This window comes from Mus musculus, chromosome 2 (genome assembly GCF_000001635.26).
Source record: "Mus musculus strain C57BL/6J chromosome 2, GRCm38.p6 C57BL/6J".
Classification (NCBI taxonomy): domain Eukaryota; kingdom Metazoa; phylum Chordata; class Mammalia; order Rodentia; family Muridae; genus Mus; species Mus musculus.
The window spans coordinates 69,114,285-69,130,529 of record NC_000068.7 but is presented as its reverse complement, the minus strand read 5'-3'; the positions used below and the strand labels follow the sequence as shown (position 1 = coordinate 69,130,529).

Genomic DNA, 16,245 nt, shown 5'->3' with positions numbered 1-16,245 from the left:
TCTAGGTTGATCTTTTATAAGGAAAAAATGACCTGGGTATATATATAGCCAGAGAAAGGTTACAGTACGTCTCAAAAGGTTTTGGATTATAAGATTCTTAACTCGATAGATCATGCATTTCTGGGTAAACAAAGATTTGAAATAACCGTGTATTGCTTTAGAAACAAAATAAAAAGCAAACACTTGGAACTAGAAAGACTCTTATGTTTGCTCTTTTGAAGATTTGTTTTTAAGTGTTTGTGTACATGCCTGAGGCTATGTGTGTGTACCGATTGTGACTGGAGGCCCTAAGAGGATGCTGATGCCCTGGAAATAGAGTTCCAGGAAGTTGTAAGCTGCCTCATGTGGGCTCTGGGAGCTGGACCTGGGTCCTCTGCAAGAGCAATCAATGCTCTTAACCACGCAGCCATCTCTCTAGCCCCTCATTTGAACTTTTAACAATGGAAAGTTGGTAGGAAGAAATTGTGACCTCCTGGGTCATCACTCAGACTTCGAGTTTTCACAGCTGCTGTTCTGTCTGCCCGGAGATCCCACTTCATTTACATTGGCCTGGTTGGCTTTTTACTTAATCTCCATAGAGTCCAGTGTGAGTGACTGTCCCTGACAGCACTTAGTAGTTCTGAGAGTCAATGCATGTATCTTGTTCGATTTATTTACCCCATTGCATTGGATTATGGGTTTAACAGTCTCCCTGTCATGCTGCAAATGAAATCTTTATATCCAAGCACCTGGGGCAAAGTTTTAAAAATAATGGCTCCTATTTGATTGAATTAAATGCTGAGAAAGTGGTTGCATGGCTGGTTCCTCTTCACCGACAAGGCGGGGGATGTTGCTTGTGAGTAGGACTGTATCCTGAGCTATCCGGAAGCCATGTTCTAAATCCTGGAAGATAAGTGTGACCTTCTAGGCAGGAACTCTAAAATAAGAAATGGCTAACTGCACTTGGGAGTTCTGACATGGATTAAAAATGACCTTGACAAGAGGAAACTGAGAAGGACTCCACTGGAGTCCCCAGGGGCCATTTAGAGAACTTTCTTGGAAAACTGAGGAGGGAAAGAGACTCTGGACCAAGCATAAAATCAAAGAATGGTGTAATGTTGGTTGAGAATAAGTTTTGGAAGGCTGGGGTCTAAGACGAGCTGCATCCTGGAAACCTTACCATGAACAGTCAGAATGTTTGCTACGTCCACAGCAGGACACACGCACAGGGACAACAGTGAGCCTTCATCCAAGCTGCTGCTAAGCTACTGTCACGGATGGCTGAACCGGAGCAGCTGGCCAGGCTGCCGGAGCTCCGTGGCTGGGCAGACCAGCTGGCTTCGAGTAGACCACATCCCCCAAAGCACTAAGAGGCCTGGGGGAAAGGAAGAGGATATGCCTTGACAACCTTCTAAATTATGGATGACACCAGTCCTCAGCCTGTTTGAGCTGCCACAGAAGCAAGACCTTCTCTGCAGCCATGAGTAAGATACAAGCATCAGGAACGGTGTGTGCTGCATATGACATCACTTCCTCCGCTCACCCTTGTGGAGCTGTGTGGAAGCAGGCTTATTTTGATTAAATTAATTTTTATTTTTAGCCTCTGCATGAGGAAGTGGTTAGTTTACTTAATCTCCACGTCTCTCCAAATAGGAAAGAGATGTTTTGGAAGCCTTGCCTGAATGCATACATTATAAAGCAAATAAAAAAATCACAAACAAACAAACAACCCGAACATTCGCTCGTGAGAGAAAACCAATAATGGTCACAATGAAGATCAAAAATGAATTTCAATGAGGAAGCACAGATGAGGCCTTGAGGTGGCTCTGTATGGTTGCTGGAAAGTCAGCTTCATGCGTGGCTCAGAAGGCAAGGGAATGTTCTCTTTCTTTCTTTTCACTGTGTTGTCACCCTTACACATCTGGGAGAAGAAAACATCAACTGAAGAATTGCCTCCGGCAGACTGGCTTCTGAGCATGTCTGTGAGGCATTGCATTGGCTGGCTGATGATTGACGGCAGAGGGTTCAGCCCACTGTGGGTGGTGCCATTCTGGCTGAGCACGTGGTTCTGGGTTGTAAAAGAAAGATGGCTGAGCGCAAGCAGGGCTAACAAGCGGTGCTCCTTTATGATTACTGCTTCAAGCTCCTGCCTTACGTTCCTGCTGTGGCTTCTCCTTATGATGGGCTGTCAAGTGGAAGATGAAATGACCTTTCCATTCCCCAAGTGGTTTTGGTGAGTGTTTTCAGCACAGCAACAGATGGAAAATTAGAACACACTGAGATTTTTAAAAGCTGTGTATACTAAGGCTTATCACTTCATTTCTTACAAACTAGCTGTGGTGTGTTCAGGGCGATAGTTATTTAACCTCCGTTTTGCGTGCTCAAACTTTGTATTAATTTTAAAAGTTCGGTTGTTGATGGGGAAAATATGAAATCAGATCTATTAATTTGCGCAAAACAAATGAGCCTTGAGTTCCCTTTTCTCATGAAAGCCTTAGAAATGAAGACGAAGGGTCAGGTAGTTGACAGTAGTCATGCCACAGTGGCAATTAGCAAATGTGACTTCCTAAAGACGAGCACAAGCCACGGGACACAATGTAGGTTTGCCCGTGTGACAAAGTTGTACATGTATCTGATCACCATTGTTAATGTTTGCACCGTGGCTTCCATTTTCCTAAGCTTCTTTCTGAGCAGCCGTATAAGTCCCAATTAAGCTATATAATAGTGCTAGGCACAGGAGACCACACGGGTAATCAAAGCGCAAGAGAAACCTAGTCCGGAGGATTGCCTAGAGTTCCAGACCAGCCTGGACTACACTATCAGACCCCATTTAAAAAACCACAATAATGAAAATACAAAAAGTGCTCTGGACTATCTAGTATGGGGCTGCTAGTCTTCAAGGAAAAACGAAAAAGGATGAATTTTAGCAAACATACATGAAGTGCCACACATAGATTTATTTGCCTTTCTGCCTTGGTCCTTTCTCTACCTTACAAAGTATCAATTTATTTTTATTTCTAACAAGCCATTGCTGGATTCTTGAGATAGACGCAAACAAAAACAAAAACAAAAACCCAAAAAACCAAACCAAACAAACAAATAATAAAACAAACAAACAAACAAACAAAAAAAAAAACCCAAAACAACAAAAACCCCAAACCACAGAAGCACTCCGAACTCAGAATGGTTATTTCTTGTGGTTTTCTCTCTGCAGCAGGAACTGAGGAGCTGGAGATGGAGTTGGTTTATTTTTTACTGTTTTCATTTGTGGGTTTGGTGTTTTATATGTTGTGCTCTCATTACCTGTCCAGAAACATATGCCCATGCCTTTTCAGACCCTGGGGTCTGACTGCTCACAATGTTCGAAGCCTGTTTATTCAGAACTTGGGTTTAGACAGTACTCTGTATACTTGTTAAAATATCCCCTTTGTCTCCTCATTCAAACTATTTAACCCCATCCTCTCACAGGCCTTCTGAGATGGTCTACTGAAAACCACCGTCTTTAGCTGGCTTCTCAAGAGCATTTTGGAGGAGTCATGACTCATCGGTTTGGATTTGCTCATTCACTCATTCCGTGACCGCAAGGCATTATGTTTTTGTTGCAGGCCTTATGAACGAGACAAAGATGTTAACACACAATTCCCTTATTCCAAAAAGCACAATGTAAAGGAGGGGGCTTCTATGGAGTTAAAGTAGATTATAGAAGAGATCTATCCAGGAATGTGATGGGAATACCAGAGGAGTGCCCTGCACAGTGTGGCTGAGGACGAGAGGAGGGGAAAGATGGAGTGCTGGGAAGAGGTGCTAGGCAGGCGTGCTCATGTTTGGAAAGCACATATTAATAGTGTTCGCATAACAGAACATGTTTGTTATCTCTAGAAAATTACAAGTCTGTCAAGGATGCCTTGGGTACACAGTTTCCAAGGGACCTTGGAGATGTGGCGTACTGGTTTATTTTGTGTGTCGACTTGACATAAACTGGAGTTAATCACACAGAGAGGAGTCTCAGCTGAGGAAATGCCTCCATGAGATCCAGCTGTAAGGCATTTTCTCAATTAGTGATCAAGTGGGGAGGGCCCCTTGTGGGTGGTGCCATCCCTAGGCTGGTAGTCCTGGGTTCTATCAGAAAGCAAGCTGAGTAAGCCAGGAGAAGCAAGCCAGTAAGTAACAACCCTCCACGGCCTCTGCATCAGCTCCTGCTTCCTGCCCTGTGTGAGTTCCAGTCCTGACATCCTTTGGTGATGAACAGCAATGTGAAAGTATAAGCTGAATAAACTCTTTCCTCCTCAACTTGCTTGTTGGTCATGATGTTTTGTGCAGAAATACAAACCCTGACTCAGACATGTGGGTTGCTGTGTGCTGGTCTTTAAAGGATGTAACTTGTCCTAACTCCCTTCGTCTCGGCTCTGCTTCTTGGCTGTTTAAGTGAATGGCTCAGTTCCACCATGTCGTTCTGTCATGCTGGAGTTCCTTGCCATAGGACCAGAAGTATGTAAGCAGCTCACCCCACACTGAGACCTCTGAACCTGTGAGCCAAAAGAAGCACTAAAAGTGGCAGTGGCAAACAAGTAATCAAATCCCAACAAAAACAGAACAAATACCCACAAACCAAACAGATGGCATTCTCATTTTACAATATAAATTGCTGCCTCCAAATATCTGTAACCATTTCTTAGAACATTAATAGAACCTAGTAATATGTTAAAATATAACATGGCATGCAAATTGCGAATTCAGTACACAAGTATGTTCTTTTTTCCTCTGGAATAAATTGCTAATCAAATGCTTTGTTATTTTCTATGTATTTCTTACTCGTGAGGGTGTTCCCTAAAGGCAACCACAAACAGCCATCTACAGTGGGAAGTTAAAACCGATGCATACCACCATCAGCTTTCCTTCTGATGGTTTCCATAGCAACTGAGGCCTGTTCAGTACCAAGCAAGCCCCACATTCAGCTGTCCTGTTCCTTTCATCTCTTTCACACTGGTGGTACATTTCTCCAGTTTCAGTGGCTTTTGTGCCTTTGATTGATTTGAAGAGTACCAGCTGAGGTTTGCTTGCCTGGCATGTGTGAGGTCTGAGTTTGATACTCAGCACACACCCACACACACACACATGTGCATACACACATGTATGAACACTAACATACATATATATAGAATGGGGGGGGGGAGAAGACAGGAAGATTAACAGTTAATTATTTTACAAAATGTCTTTCCCATTGGGTGTGTCTGGTGATCACTCATGGTTCTGGAGATGCAGAACATGCTTGTCTGGAGAATCACAGAGGCAGCGCTCTGTTGACAGTGCAGCCAATCAAATGACTCAGTGTCACTCCTGACGCTGCTTACCTGATTGGAAAGGTGCCTGTCTGGCATCTTCCCTATTAAGTTCCTGCTTTAACTTTTGCAGTCAATAAATATTTTTGTGAGATGTGACTTGAAATTAGGCAAATACCTGGCTCTTTATCACATTTTCAGTTAACTTACTAATTTATATTATGCAAACCAATACCTTCATATTTTAGTCAATGCACCATTAATTATGTTTCATAAAACATTCTGCATTTGGCTAGGGAGAGAAAGCCTCTTCAAGTTATTTCTGTGTCCTAATGACATTTCCCTGTTGTTCGCTGAGTACCTCCTTGTTTTCTGGCTCCCAGGTTAAGACAAACCCAGCCAGTGCTTTCATGGCCCAGCTTGACTCAGTTTCTTCTTCCAGGATAAATGCTAGCTAGACCCTGCCCGAGAAAGGACAGAGTGCAGGTGACAGACACGGGTCATGAAAGAAATGAAAGCAAATCACTTTCCTAGTTCTAATTCTGTCGTGGATTTTCCATTTTTCTAGTGTCGGTAAGTGCATAAAAATATGTTTGACAGTGAATGTGTAAAATCCAAGGTTTAGACCCAGAGCTGTAGAATGGCTTCCCTTTAAAACAAACAAACAAACAAACTAACTAACAAAACCTTTGTTTTAGATTATTCAGTTTATTTTATGTTTTAATATTTTTTACCTGCTCATATGCATATGCATCGTGTGCTTGGTGCCTAGAGAGATCAGGAGAGGGCATTTGATGCCCAGAAACTGGAGTTGTGGATGTTGGGAACCATGGTACTGGGTATCCAACCTGGGTCCTCTGTAAATGCAGCAAGTGCTCTTAACTGTTGAGCCATCTCTCCAGCCTTGCAGAATGGCTATTCTAACTATAGAGACTATGGGCTTGGTTAATTTGGGCGTGCAATGATTACTTTGTTAGCAAGTTTTTAAATAATAAAGTTGATGGTGATGGTGATGATGATAATGATGATGGAATGCTGGTTTCTTTTAGTGGAGAATAGATTTATGAGAAGTTAAATAACTATGTTGCTGGGTTCCAGGTTTGTTCAGGAGGAGCTGCTAAAGACACAATGATTCCAGACCTTAAGGTGGTTTTACACACACACATACTGCACACATGTACACATGTACCCCCACATGTACATACATGTTTATTTTGACATTTATATGTGAAAAGCCTACATTTTTAATTCAACCTACAATGTAACTCAACATTACTAAGTTCATTTACTTTCCCCTATATGTGTAGCTTCATTTCCGGAAGAACTTCAATTCCATTGGCCTTCGTACACGTAAGTATTTGACCATTTCTTCTCTATGTAACCAGTCTTCCATTGTCTCCATTCTGACACCCAGGCTCTGAACTCTGGCTCTAGAATACCCATCTGCAGGGGCAGCCTTACCATCTACCTAGGGCTCTGATGCCTTGTGGGCACTCTCCCCACAGTGTGAATGGGTAACCACTTCACTCAGAGCCCGATTCTCCAAGCTGTTCTGTCTTACTTAGTTGGCCTCCGATACCCCATGTTGTGTCTCCACGACTTCCTGACCTGACATAGACAGAAACAGTGTTCTATGCTCTGAGATTTCAGACTGAACAACTTAGGAAGAAGTAGAATTGGGTGGAAGAGAGGAGGAGGAGAAGGGAAGGTAGTAACTATTGCTAGCATCCTTTAAAAGCCGTTCTTTGTGCTAGAGATGGCCTTACACATGCCAGGCAAATTCTTTTCCCCCAGCCCCTCTATTTCGCTTATCACGTTTTCCTGGCTGCTCTCTGTAGCCTCCTGGGTCCTCTTATCATGGGGCTTTCTAAAAGGTTCTGCTTTAGCAGGCAGCACAGAAGTGACTCAGAGCTTGGGCTGAATTATGTATAATCATCACACGTTAGATAGAGCCCAAGAAGACTTGTGCTTCATCTTCATCGGAAAAAAAGTAGAAATCACAGCAGCACCTAGTTTCACTCCCATATTTCCAACATTTCATGGATAGTTATACATAAAAACATTGTTATTACCTTTAAATCTGTAAAAATAAAACCATTTCTTCCCTAGGTCTACTTTTTCCAAGCTCCCGTGTTTGGAACTATATCTGTTACTCTGAAGCATGAATTGATCACCTGTGCTGTGATAAACGGGCACTGTGGCTGATGGCGAGGAGCCAGGAGGATAAGGTGGAGACTTTGCCTTCAAGGGGCTCACAGTCAAGTGGGGAAGTGGCATAGAAACCAGTCCCATCTTTCCATTTCTATGAAGCACTTTATATCCCAAGGGCCAGGAAAGGCCTTCCAGGAGGTCGAAGGGCAAGAGCTGTGACTTGTGGCTCATTCGAAGACAGCAGGCTTGCCCATATTGCAGGAGGAGCCTACGAGGAAGGATAAAGATTGAGGTCCAGGGAAGGTAAGGTGACTGTCATCCAAGGGCCCAGGAGGATGCTAAGGAATTACTCTCTGCACTGCACCAATCCCGTGGAGTGGCCCTTAACTTCAGTGCTGCGGCCCTTCAATACAGTTGCTCATGGTGGTGACCCCCAACCATAAAGTGACTTTTGTTGCTACTTCACAAGTGCAATTTTACTGTTACTGTTATGATCTTAGGTGGTCCCTGTGAAAGAGTTCTTCAGCCCCCAAAAGGGTCATGACTGAACCATGGTGTTGACCCCTCCTCAGTTCACTGGACTCATGTAAACATTACCCCTTCTTCCTGGCTTTCCCCTTGAAGCCTTTTCTTACTTTATCCCAAAGCCGTCTCTCCCCCGAGCTTTTATGTCAGTTTCTATCTTGTACTATCTGTGATACAAGAATCATGGCATGTATTATTTCCATGGAAAGGTTGCCTATTTTAAAATAGTTATTTACTTTTATCATTTAGTTTGATCTGTAAAGCAGAATAAGCAGTATTTCTCTCTGTGTTATCTTGAGCTTCTAAAATAACTGCTGTTTGTGTCTCTGTTCCCGGTTAGACTGAGACCCTCTTCAACACAGGGTTGCCTCGGGCTTCAGTAAGCCTACCACATCTCACACAGAATTACTGTTCACTACATGTAGCAAATTATTTTCTAGAGATTTATTTATTATAGCTTGTGTGTTTAAGTACACCATATGCATTCTTAGTGCTTATAGAGGCCAGAAGGTGGCACTGAATCCCCTCGTTGTGAGCCCCCATGGTGGGGATCCAATCAGGATCCTCTTCAAAAGCAGCAAGTGTTCGAAACCATGGAGTCCTCTTCCCAGCCCCCAAGTGTGAGTCTTTCTTTCTAAAACTGTGTAACTTTGCATAATATTATGTTCATTCCTTTCAGATGTGTGCTGTGTGCCTGGGCTTAGTCATCGGAGGCTTCCAGGGTTAAGCTGAAGAAGGAGATGCATAGTTTGTGGATTGGAGTGATGCCCTAGATTTTAGAGAATGGAGTTGAGTACTCTGTATATGGGATTTCAACTGCCCATGAAAATTCTTTACAGTTCAAGATATTTTAAATATTGACCTTACTCACGTGTCAATGAAAGGCAACTACTTTGAAAACAAGACAACTTGTGTTACAAAAGAACTAACAAAACCCAGAAACATTTCACAAACATACATCCAACTGTGAACAGTCTCTTTATGTCTTCTCACTTTCATATCTGCACATTTATTGCAGCACCATGCTTCCTCTGCCTGATGCATCGCTGGACTGATTCTTCACTTCTTACACATTCCCCCCTCCCCTCTGTCTGTTGGATATCTTCTTTATTACATTTCAAATGTTATCCCCTTTCCCCTCTGGAAGCCCCCTATCCCTTCCCCTGCTTCTATTGGGAGATATGCTCCCCCCTCACCCACCCACTCCCGCCTCCCCACCCTGGCATTCCCCTACACTGGGGCATCAAGCTTGCACAAGGCCAAGAGCCTCTCCTCCCATTGATGCCCTATAAGGCCATCCTCTGCTACATATGCAACTGGAGCCATGGGTCCCTCCATGTGTACTCTTTGGTTAGTGGTTTAGTCCCTAGGAGCTCTGGGGTGGGGGTGGGGGGTGGTCTGGTTGGTTGATATTGTTGTTCTTCCTGTGGGGTTGCAAACCCCTTCGGCTCCTTCAGTCCTTTCTCTAACTCCTCCATTGGGGTCCCCATGCTCAGTCCAATGGTTGACTGTGAGCATCTGCATCTGGATTGGTCAGGCTCTAGCAGAGTCTCTCAGGAGACAGCTATATCAGGCTCCTGTCAGCAAGCACTTCTTGGCATCCGCAATAGTGTCTGGGTTCGGTGCCCTCTTCACACATCTCTCCAGGGACCATCCACAATCTACTCTAGAATTCAATTCACCGCCTTTGGTCATTGGATGATCTGCTTTTCAAAGTCACTAGCAGTTCTACAGATTCTTTTAAACAAACCCGTGAAGCAGGAGACCTCAGTTGTAATCCCAGCTCTGCTCTTTGATTAATTATGTGGCTTGGATAACTCATCTCACCCCTCACAGCCCCAGGCTCTCCTCCTTGAAGCTGAGATCCAGAACGTCCAACTCCAGATGCCCCACAAGCTTGGCTTGTTTGGACAATCACAGTTAAAAAAAAAAAAAAAAAGACATCCCGGTATATTGGATTTCCTAAGGGTTCTCTACAGGAATGGCTTCAGATGCAGTTGAGTGCACTAAAGAATGTTGACTAGAAGAAGTAGAGATGAAAAAGTATAGGAGGGGGAAAAAATCAAAGATCGGTAAGGAAAATTAAGGAGGTGGATATGAGAAAAAGCAAATGCAGTGGAATTCAAATTCATGAGAAACCCTGGCTTCAGAAGACTCACATGTAGCCATTAAATGCAGTGCAATGAGCCTGGATGAACGTGCACAGCTCTGAAATCACTCAGCCCTAGAATCAAATCTTAATTCTACGGCTCGCTTTAGGGATGCTGTTTAACGGCAAGGCATAGCTTCTGCCTGTGTTAGGAATTGTTGACCATGTATTTAATGCTAATGAACCAAAGATATTTTAATATTCATTAATCTTATATGTTTTAATACTACATTTGTTTCTCTGCTTGGTAAAGATGGGTAGTCACTCTCATAGGAATCTACCTAAGCGTGTGTGTTTCCTAGGAACAATGGTTCAGTTTTTACAAATCAGTTCTGGTGGTATCTTTACCAAACCCAGCTAGTAACAATAAGCAGACTCAGTCTTTTAGGATGGGTTAATTGCACAACTAGTGGTATCTAATGCCTGACACACAGTGGAAAAAAAAACCTTAAAGACAGCCTGAGTGATTTATTGTCCCTTCATCCCCCTCTGTGTGATGCTGACCAAAGCAGGCTCATTTGCATGCAGCCAGCTGTTAGGGAACCCACAAACAGCAAGAATCACCCTCTTTGGTTGCTTCACTTGTCCAGAGAGGCTCTTTGGAAATTACTCTCATCCATCACTTCACAGTCCACTGGGTGCCTTTGAACTGCACAGAGAGAGGTGCTAAGAACAATAATGAAAAAGGACTACCTGCTCTCCGGAAGTCAGCTTTCCTCCTCTGCCGGATTGCCAATCCCTCATATTTTCTAAAACACTTTTCTTAAAGGGATCGGTCGTTTTTTTCTGCCCCAGATCTCAGCCTCCAGAAAGCCAGATCTTCCATCTATCATTCTCCACCAAGACTTGCTTTTCTTTGGGTCTTTGGGATTGCTGTTCTTTATTTCTGCCAATGGCTGTGTGTGCATCACCCTGTGTAATCACCGACATCAACCATAGATGTGTAGATACACCACGGCTACATGAAATCTGGAGGGCTTTTCTGACCATGGTTATGATGGATGTCATTTAACCTATGTTTTATTCTTAAAGATGACAACCAACCAAACCATGCTATTCCTCAAATCCTTAAAGGTTTCCTAATATTCTTAACTTGGGATGTGCCCTCTGTGATCTCTCCCCTCTAACTTTCTCATCTCTGCATTACCCTCCATGCATGATGGCCTCTCTGCCATTCCTTGAGCACACCAGCACATCCCTACCTTGGAGTATTGTGGTTTTGGTTTTTATTGTTTGAACATCTCCTGCCTAGGAGTCAATTCCAGCTGTTGCTGTCATTGGAATCTTAGCTCACATCTCTTGCCCATGATATGTTTGTGGCCATTTAGTCTGAAAAATCCCAGAAAGTTACTATGGAATCATTTGGCGTCTTTATAGCCTTTTTTTTCCCTCTAAACTGTGAGAAAAGGTCTTGCATTATGGCCTAAATATATCACCCCCAATTTATATTATGGCCTTCAGAATATGACACCATCAAGACATAGGGCTTTTAAAGAGGTGATTGAGATAAAGAAGGTGAAATAGTTGAACACCAGTCAATATGCCCAGAGTCCTTGTAAGAAGAGACTGAGGTCTAGGGAGATGGCTAATTGGGTAAGAGCAATTGCTGAGCAAGGGAGTGAGGACCTGTGGCCAGCACCCATGTAAAAGCTGGGTGTGGTGATGTGCTTATCTGTAACCACAGCACAGTGTGGGATAATGTCAGGAGGACCACTGGGAATCTTTGGCCACACTAGTCTAGCCCCAGGTTCAGTGAGAGACTCTGCCAAAGTCGAGAGTGATAGAACACCAGACATGTTGAAATTCTCTAACAATAAAAAGTCAAGGGATACAGAAGAAGAAGCAGCAGCCATGCAGAGCACAGAAGATTTTTAGGATAGTTCAATCCTCTGTATGTCTCCATAATGTTGGACATATGTCATACGTGCCTTCAAACTCATCAAATGCACAACACTATGAGAATCCCCTAAACTAATGATGGAGCTGGGGTGTTAGGGCTAGCAACTGTACATGAAGTGTGAGGTGTCTATGTGTGAGGTGGTGTGTGAATAGGCCAAGGAGTATGTAAGGATATTTCTCTACCTTCTGCCTCAATTTTCTGCGAGCCAAGACCAGTTTTTAAGACATATCCCATTGACTAAAAGAAAAAGTCTATTAAGTAAATGCAAAGGGCTTTTGTAACAAAATACCAAAGACTCTGTGGGTGGACTTTCTCAATGGAGATGTGTTTTGTCATTATTTCTCTGACTTTTGGTCAAGATCACACGCAGAGACTTACTCTGTCACGATCTGGAGCCTTGAACTCTAAGATCAAGGTGTCACAGAGCTTGGTTTCTTTTGAAGCCTCTCATGCTCTCTTTCTGGTGCCTTTTTAACTGTGTCTTCACCCATGTATGTGTGTCTGTGTCCCAATATCTTCTAAATGTGTGTGTGTGTGTGTGTGTGTGTGTGTGTGTGTGTGTGTGAGAGAGAGAGAGAGAGAGAGAGAAAGAGAGAGAGAGAGAGAATTTCATATATAATGTTCTGATCAAATTCATCCTTCATTCTCTCCCCTCAAACTCTTCTCATATCCTCACCACCACCATTGCTGCCACCACCACTGCCACCATCACCACCACCACCACCACCACCACCACCACCACCACCACCACCACCACCACCACCACCACCACCACCACCATTTCCTCCTAATTTCATGTGCTCTTTTTAAAACCCCTGGGTCCAGTTAATGCTGCCAGTATGAGCATGGGTGCAGAGCCATGTGGAGGGGACACATCTGAAGGAAATGTGACTCCCTCGACCCCAGCAGCCATCAGTGGCCCAAAGCCCCTTTCTTTTATCTCCAGTTTTGCCTCCTCCCCCTCCCACTCCCCAGGATGTCAGCTACTTTGGGATGATGCAGCGTTTAACCTTCTCAGACTGGCTATTTTTCATCTGGTAATATGGAGTTAAGTTACTTCCATAGCTTTTCATGGACGGCCAGAAATAGCTCATTTCTTTTTAGCACTGAAACATTTTTCAATAATCCCCGGGATGTAGCAGAATTTACCTGTCCATTCATCCACAAAAGGACATTCAGGTTGCTTCTGAGATTGAGAAGTTGTGGATAAAGATGCTACGAACATCTGCGTACAAGATTTTATGTGCCCACATTTTTATCCTTTGGCATCGACACCAAAGACAATGACCGCTAGATTGTTCTGGAGAACATGTTTTTATTATTGTCGTTTTCCAAGACAGATTTTCTCTGTGTAACTCTGGCAATGCTGGAACTTAACTCAGTAGGCCAGGCTGTCCTCAAACACCCAGCAATGTGCCTGCTTGTGACTCCTGAGTGCTGGGATTAAAGGTGTGTGCTACCACTGCCGAGCCAGAACATGTTAATTTTCTAATAAACCATCAGCTGTCTTCTGAGTGGATGAAACATCCTGTATCCCACGTGTCTGGATGTGAGCACTGTTACCATCACTGTTGGCACTTGGCACTGTCAATATTCTGAGCAACCCGACATGTACAGTGACAGCCCTGCTGCTTTAATCTGCGTTCTCCTGCTGACATTTTATGTGTAGCTCCTTATTGCATCATCTGCTTGTTTTTCCTTCCTTCCTAGATTGTAAGTTCCTTGAAAGGAAACTGTCTATATTAATAATAGTTCTATCTCCATTCTCAGTTACAATCCCAGGCATCCTGTATTTTTGAATGGCTGAAGGATACAGCCAGGAACCTGAGCATTAGCCTCTCAGGCCATCTAATGGACATTTCCTGTTTTTTATTAAGAAAACGTTGGTCATGGGTGTTGAAGCTTAGAACTTCTTGCTGCATTCTCTCTCTCTCTCTCTTTTTCTTTCTATATTTTTATTTTTTTTCGTTTTTTGAGACAGGGTTTCTCTGTAGCCCTGGCTGTCCTGGAACTCACTTTGTAGACCAGGCTGGCCTTGAACTCAGAAATCCGCCTGCCTCTGCCTTCCAAGTGCTGGGATTAAAGGCATGCACTACCATGCCCAGCTCTTGCTGCATTTTCATGCCACTGTGCTAGCTCATTAGCTCTGGTTTTCTCTGTGCACTTTCCGTAGTTCCTTTTAGCTTGCTTCTAACTGCTCCTTTAACCCCCATCATGAATGAAAGCTTAGCTTCTGTACCCCCTACATGAGTGAGCAGAGTTGGAGCCCACAGCAGAACTCCCAGAGTCCACATGCTCTCCCCTCTATCATCTTTCTGTTCTTGTTCCCTAACAGATGGAGTTTTCACTGCTGATGGCTCATGACTTACAGCTCTCTCCTCACTGGCCACATTTCCTTTTGGCACAGAATGATGTGTCTGCCACATGTATTATGCTCTGTGATGGACCGTGTCCTAGCTGAAGCTCAGACGTCCTGGTGTGGTGCTGCCCCAGTGCTTTGCTTTGCTGGGTGCAGCGAGGTGCTCAGTCCTGTAGCATGCCTCTGCTGAGCCAGCATGGTGGCTTTCCAGCTGAATCCAGCCAACAGATAGCAGAGACACAAGGGCACTTGCTCACTAACCAGGTTTACAGCCCTCACAGCATGGCCTTTCCTCTATATATCCCCCCACCCCACCCCCTCACTGGCATCTCTTACCAGCACAGGAAAGAAAAATGTCTTTTCATATTTCCTAGATAAGGTGTCTTATTGACATTGGTTTGATCTGGTAATCCAGCTTTCACCTCTAAAAATAGTCCTTTTCCTTGACTCTTCAACAAACTTAACCATCTGACAGTGCTTTCTGGCTTTCACTTATATAAACTTAATGGAATTTAAATTTTTCAGTGCTTGAGGAATGGCGTAAATCTGTGAAAAGCACTCTGGCATCACTGTGACAAACCTGTTGGAGATAAGCACTTGAAAGGAGGAAGAACTTATCTTGGCTCACTGTCTTAGGGGGTTCAGTCTGTGCTGGTTTGGTTCCATGAACCTGGGCAGAGCATCATGGCGGTAGGAACATCTTGACTTCTTGTCAAGAAGGAAGCAAAAAAGTAGGGGACTGGGACTAGGTGTGATTTTGAAAAGCTTGCTCTGAGACCAAGAGCCACTCCTTCATCTATGTCCCATCTACCAAGATGGCACTGCCACATAGAAACCAAGCTTTTCACATATAAACTGGAGAGGGACATTTCATATCCAAACTCTTAACTTGTGTGTTTTCATGCTTTAGTCTTTGGGGATAATGAAGACTGTAGATGCCAAGGCTCCAACAGCCCAATGACTGGTTCTGAGAGCCATTAGTATTCTAGTAGGTCCTGGTGCCTGGTCCCTCTGCTTTGTCTTCTTGACCTCATGGAGTGTTGCTGTCACTGCTACCACTCTTCTGGATAAAGCAAGGTCAAGACTGGTAGAAAGAGAATCAGGGGGCAGAAACATGTGCCTGCGTTGGATGTGGTTGTCTTAGCAGGAAGGGGTTTGGGAAACCCAAGTTGTATTTTGGCCACTGGAAAACATGCTCTTAGCATCGCGGATCGGCCTCTTTAGAACAGGAAAAGTTCATAGCTTTGCAATGAGTGATTTTTCTTATAGTTTGTGTTTCAGAGAAATTCTGGTGACTTCGCTAGAGTTACTGTGTGAATCGGATCACTGTTCAGGATGACATCAGTATTGCTAAGATTTTTTTTTTTCGAAGTGGGTTTTTAAAAATATAATTGTGGTGTTGTCTAAGTGCATTTCGGTGCTATCTGATGCCTTCTGAGATCCTACATGATGTAAGCACAGATGCAAAAAAAAAAAAAAAAAAAAAGGAAAAAAGGCCCAGAAATGCAGAGCCCGGATCCCAAGCTGATGCAAGCTGTTCTGAGGCGCATGCACAGAGACGGGCTGTTTCCCATTGTGCTTTAGAGATTAGCTATTGATAGCTCCTTCACGATTTGGGAAAAATCAGTATCCTCTGATCCATTTAGGTTGCTTTCTCTAGAAACCCTGTTTCCAGAATGGGGTGTTACCGTGAGATTTAACACTGAAGGCTTTGCACCCTAAATTTCAAGGAGACACTTTAGCATATCACAAGACGATATAACAGTATTTCTCAATGGTCACAACGCCTTGGAGAATCATTAAGAAATAACCGGATGGCTGAGCTCTGACACAGTCCCACCCAGAGATGTTGGATGTGTTCCCAATTCAGCTGGTCGATGCTTACAATAAAGGACACTCATGC

General features: G+C 43.7%; 1 long non-coding RNA gene across 2 annotated transcripts; it reads left to right on the top strand.

The window, feature by feature from the left end:
* The first annotated feature begins 454 nt into the window (after window positions 1-454).
* Gm39840 lies at window positions 455-9,052 on the top strand. 2 transcript variants are annotated; one of them, XR_866398.2, is made up of 4 exons: window positions 455-2,212; window positions 6,566-6,608; window positions 7,368-7,712; window positions 8,614-9,052. It is a non-coding gene; the product is annotated as a predicted gene, 39840 (long non-coding RNA). The 2 variants fall into 2 exon arrangements; XR_866397.2 differs by having other exon boundaries at window positions 7,368-9,052.
* The last annotated feature ends 7,193 nt before the right edge of the window (window positions 9,053-16,245 follow it).